Source organism: Phyllobates terribilis, unplaced genomic scaffold, assembly GCF_046119375.1.
Source record: "Phyllobates terribilis strain yellow unplaced genomic scaffold, ASM4611937v1 Scaffold_7__3_contigs__length_470593459, whole genome shotgun sequence".
Lineage (NCBI taxonomy): Eukaryota > Metazoa > Chordata > Amphibia > Anura > Dendrobatidae > Phyllobates > Phyllobates terribilis.
Genome location: NW_027362767.1, coordinates 147,007,609 through 147,013,608, shown reverse-complemented (window position 1 = coordinate 147,013,608; position 6,000 = coordinate 147,007,609).

Sequence of the window (6,000 nt, the reverse complement as noted above, 5' to 3'; positions counted from 1 at the left end):
CCAATTCAAGGCATCGGCCGCTAGGTACGACATCAGAAATGCAACTTTAACCTGATCGGTGGGAAAATAGTGAGCATAGAATTTGAAATGCAGCATGCATTGCTCCACAAACGCACAGCTTTGTTTTGGATCCCCATAGTACCGTGGTGGATCCGCAGGAACGAGTGCTGATAGCTCCATTTGGGCTGGTGCGTAAATCGCCTGGACCTCAGCTTGAGAAAAAAAAATTTCTTGGTGCATGTATTCGCCAGACAATGATTCAAATGTCTCCGAGAGCGAAGGGCCGTGGGACACAACGGGGACCAAGGCCTGAGCAAACTGTTACGCTCACGCCCGGACTGTTTGGCGTGAGCATGGTTAGTGGTCCCATTGGGCCACGAACGGAGGAGTGCCTGGAGGGGCATGACTAGGGACCTTGCCAGACCCGACCATGGACGCACGGCGGCTTAATCGACTCCGTGGTCCGAGGAGGGACGTGGGAGGTGGCCCAGGTGCTACTCCAGGTCAGACCCCAGTCACACAGCTGTTGACCCACACCGGGGAATGCAGAAACAGGCAGGTTTGGCTGGTATGCAGACAGCCGGGTACTGGCAGGCACGGCTGGTATGCGGACAGGGGGGTACTGGCAGGCACGGCTGGTATCTCAATAGAGTTTGGGTACGTTCAAACTGAGATCTCCCCTGCTGTATCACACTAGTCACAGAAGAAAACATTTTTTTTTAGTATGGATGAGGCCTGTATAACATACAAGATATGCTCCAAACAATTTCAAACTCAGATCTCCTCTATTGTATCACTTTAGTAACAGAAGAAATATTTTTTTTAGTATGGATGAGGCCTGTATAACATACAAGATATGCTCCAAATAATTTCAAACTCAGATCTCCTCTACTGTATCTCATTAGTAACAGAAGAAATATTTTTTTAGTGTGGATGAGGCCTGTATAGCATACAAGATATGCTCCAAACAATTTCAAACTCAGATCTCCCCTACTGTATCACGTTAGTAACAGAAGAAAATAATTTTTTTAGTGTGGATGAGGCCTGTATAACAGAGAAGATATGCTCCAAACAATTTCAAACTCAGATCTAGCCTGCTGTATCATGTTTGTCACAGAAAAAGATAGATTTTTTTAGTCTGCATGAGCAGTGCATACAGCTGAATTTCACCGCCACAAAATGACAAGGTGAAATATGGCTTGCTGTATCACGTTAACAACTGAAAAAAATAGTTTTTTTTTACTCTGCATCAGCTCTGCACACAGCTGAATTTCAGCGTCACTAAATGACAAGGTGAGATATGGCTTGGTGTCTCACGTTAGCAACTGAAAAAAATAGTTTTTTCTTACTCTGAACACAGCTGAATTTCAGCGTCACTATATGAAAAGGTCAGATATGGTTTGCTGTATCACGTTAGTCACAGAAAAAAATAGATTTTTTTACTCTGCATACAGCTGAATTTCAACACCACAAAATGACAAGGTAGCCCATGGCGTGCTGCGTCACGTTTTTTTACTCTGCATACAGCTGAATTTCAACGCCACAAAATGACAAGGTGGCCTATGGCATGCTGCGTCACGTTACTCACAGAAAAAATAGATTTTTTTACTCTGCATACAGCTAAATATCACTCTCACAAAATGACAAGGTGGGCTACTATGGTTTGCTGTATCACATTAGCAACTGAAAAAAATTGATTTTTTTACTCTGCGGGTGCTCTGTATACAGCTAAATTTCACCCCCACAAAATGACAAGGTGGGCTACTATGGCTTGCTGTATCACATTAGCAACTGAAAAAAACTGGTTTTTAAAGGTGTACTCGTGCATGGAGCACAATAGAAACAGTGCACAACAGACTTCTATGACATGTGCCCTGCTGTCTTTGTGTCGCACTAGGTGAGGGAAGGACATGATGATGGTAAAAGGGGGGAAGCCCAACAACTAGGGAAAGGGAGAGTGGAGACCCTTAGGCAGACCTTACAACACCCTAACTTCCCTACCGTTCCTAAATAAGTTGCACACCTATCGCCAAGCAGGATACATAATCCCTAACTGTCCCTAGAGCTAGGCCCTAGGTAGGGAGGGAGGGGAAGGGGTGAGCACTAGTCAGCCCCCACTGAAACTAAAGACAAACAAGGAAAACAGATAAGAGGATAGACTTAGCTTGAGAAGACACCAGAGAGAAGACGACAATAATCCACCAAGAAACTCCAAGAAGAAACTAGCCGACTGCTAGTACTCCAGGCCTTAGCAGGTGAAAATAGTTCTATCACTGGCGACTCTTTTTCACACTGACTGACCTTCATTTCTTAAAGTAATGATGGCCACTCGTTTTTCTTTACTTAGATGCTTTTTTCTTGCCATAATACAAATTCTAACAGTCTATTCAGTAGGACTATCATCTGTGTATCCACCAGACTTCTGTACAACACAACTGATGGTCCCAACCCCATTTATAAGGCAAGAAATCCCACTTGTTAAACCTGACAGGGCACACCTGTGAAGTGAAAACCATTTCCGGTGACTACCTCTTGAAGCTCATCAAGAGAATGCCAAGAGTGTGCAAAGCAGTCATCAAAGCAAAAGGTGGCTACTTTGAAGAACCTAGAATATAAGACATATTTTCAGTTGTTTCACAATTTTTTGCTAAGTATATAATTCCACATGTGTTAATTCATAGTTTTGATGCCTTCAGTGTGAATGTACAATTTTCATAGTCATGAAAATACAGAAAAATCTTTAAATGAGAAGGTGCATCCAAACTTTTGGTCTGTACTGTATACCGGACACCGGGTCCGAGCTTACCGGGATCTCTACGACCCAGTAAGGCATAACCGGAACCCCTGGAGAACTACAGGTCCCAGGTTCACCAGAGAGCTGATACGTAACAGAGCCAGGAGACACATAGGCCCCGTAAGCTGGGAGCGTGCACTCCAAGAGAAGGCCCTACCACAACGTCAGTCAGTGCAGGACAGAGATAAAGTTAGGCCTAGCTTCAGGCAGGTCAGAAACTTACTACGCAGAGGCAAGAAGCAGGAGGCCCTACACCCGCTCATTGGGGAGGATCCTGATATGCACCCTTCACCCTACAGTGCTCCGGGATGTGCCTGAATTACCACCAGTAAAAGGTACTGAAGTGACCACTGTGTCCATCCCCGTTCTTGCTCTGACTCGCCTGTCCTGCATCCCCCACTCCGTACGCTGCCCTGAGGCCTAGCTCCACCTGTGGGGAGCTATACCATCGAGCTGCATTGTCACCGGCCTCAGTGGACTGCCGCAGCGCTGGTGATTCTCACCAGGAACCACAGGTGGCATCACAAACTTTCATAAAATTAACAAACAATCCCCTTTTAAAAGCTGACCCCAGGGTACGGGGCCGGGAGCCGACCACCGCGACATCCCCAAGGCCAGGCAAAGGCCCGGGTACCGAGTCATCCCCATCCCCCTGGGCGTGTCACAAACACAATCACAAAATGGCGCAAACACAACATGTCCGCTCTTTATTTAGAGAGGGACATGTGATTTCAGCAGTAAATGGCACAAGCCCTTGTGTCTGGACATTATGGATGCTTCCTGCGTCCTGATTGGCTAGTTGAGATTTGCACACATAAAGTTAGGGAAAAAAAAGATTACAAGCATGCCGCTGCTCTGAGCTTCTCCCCTCATCTAACACGTCCCCCCGCTCATCATATACCACCACTATCCTAGCCAAAATGATAAAAATACTTTAGTTGCAACACAATAATTTCCCAGACTTTTACTGAGTTTTACCGATTTTTGCCCATTTTAAGAAAAAATGCTCATGTTTCCTATCATGAATCTGAATATGCCATATTTGTGCCGAATTTGAAATTGGTGATCGTTTTTCGAACATATTCGCTAATGTCTAATGAGTATGTCCGTAAGTTCAGAGTTTGCGCAGGTCTAAAGCCTCTCACCAGGCCCCGGCAGGGTTTCTTTTGCCTAATGAGGTTCCGTCTCAACTTTGGACTCATTTGTCCATAGATTTTGTCACGGATTTGCCTTATTCTGGTGGTAATACTGTAGTATGGGTGGTGGTGGACCGTTTCAGCAAAATGGTTCACTTGGTTCCTCTACTAAAATTGCCTACGGCTAAAAGTTTAGCTACATTGTTTATCTCTCACGTCGTTAAGTTACATGGTGTTCCTAAAAACATTATTTTGGATAGAAGGGTTCAGTTTATGGCTAGCTTTTGGCGTAGCTTTTGTTCCAGATTAGGAATTAAGCTTTCGTTCTCCTCAGGTTATAATCCTGAGACTAATGACCAGACGGAGAGAATGAACCAAGAATTAAAACAATATTTAAGATGTTTTGTTTCATCTAGTCAAGAGGACTGGTTGGATTTTCTTCACTCTCAATAACCGCACCTCTACTGCTACCGATAACTCACCTTTTTTTGTTGTGGGGGTTTTCATCCAGTTTTTGAAAAATTTTCTGGTTTGTAGTCTGCGGTCCCAGAGGAGGAAAGATATTCTTCTTGTTTGATTAAGGTGTGGAGAGAAGTTGAAAAAGGTCTTTTGATAACTTGCGATTGGACCAAGAGCCGTTAACCACAGACATAGGAGGGTCCCTGTCTTTAAGGTGGGAGATTTTGTTTGGCTATACTCAAAAAAATCTTTGTCTTAAAGTTCTATCAAGGAAATTTACTCCTAAATTTGTTGGTCCATAGAAAGTAATTAATTTAAGATCGTTAACCCTGTGATTAATAATTCCTTCAATTCCTCTCTTCTTAAAAAGTTTGAGGGGATGTCGGGTCCTCAGAACATCATTGAGGTTGACTTGGAGAAGGACAAGGAGTATAAGGTGGAACAAGTTTTGGGTTTCAGACGTGACAGATGTCAACTACAATACCTCGTTAAATTGAAGGGTTTCGGTCCAGAGGATAATTCCTGGGTTGATGCGGAGGATTTGCATGCGGAGTGCCTAGTGAGGGAGTTCTGTCAGCAGAGTCGGCGGTTGGGGATTTCACTGGGTCCAGTGTTCCCTTGTAGAAAGGGGGTACTGTCATGTGTCTGGGTTTGAACCTTTGAGCCTGTGCTTTGTGGTCGGCTTCTCTGTCCACTGAGGCACAGCAGATACACCTTTTCTTTGGGTGTTCAGTTTCTGTTATCCTTGCTTCAGTCTTTTTAGGGTAACAGGTGTTTTTATTTACTCATTTGTCTGCCCTATCACCTTTTGGGTGGAGCTTTATATACTTTCCCCTGCTGGTATTTCCTGATGGTGATAGTCTCATTTGGATGTCCAGCCTTACTGCTTTAGTTTAAGCCAGTCAGTGAAAGACCAGATAGGATTTATCTTTCTGCAGTTTACGTTCTTTACCCTGCACCTATCTTCTGTTTCTTTTTAGGAAGTAGGTGGCACACTCTCTAACAGTATGTACTTAATTATTTATTTTATATTTCATCGTTTGTTTACTCACTCTAGGATCTTTCTATTTCAGCACACTTTCCTTTCTTTAAGTAATTTACACTCTGCTCTGCCCTCCGGTTCTTTAGGAGGAACATGAAGCGCTCAAAGACCTTTCAGGCAGCATAGGTCCGAGTTGCCATTGTCTAGTCTGTGGTTAGGACTATGTCAGCTCACGCAGGAACCCCAAGGGACTGTGAGGTCAGGATCTCTAGTCTGTACAGGAACCAGCAGGGTCAGTTGTAGGTTTTAGTGTGTTATTTATTTTCCCGAGTGAGCTGCTACACTATCATAACAGCCTGGTGGTCTCCATCGTGACAGGTTGTTCCCCCACATTAGCTGCCTGCTACACACAGAAGTAACGGCACCAAAGAGCGGAAAAGTGTTTCATTCTTCTTTTTATTTTACAAGTTCATATTCTACATAGTCAGCAAATGTAATCATAGCTAGAGAGGAATTTTGTTTTATGACACTCCAAACCTGGGAAAAAAAAAACGATAACAGTATACGCTGCATACCCCCCTCGACCCCTCTACTAGTAGTTAGATATACTGGAAACGTGAGGCGGCGGC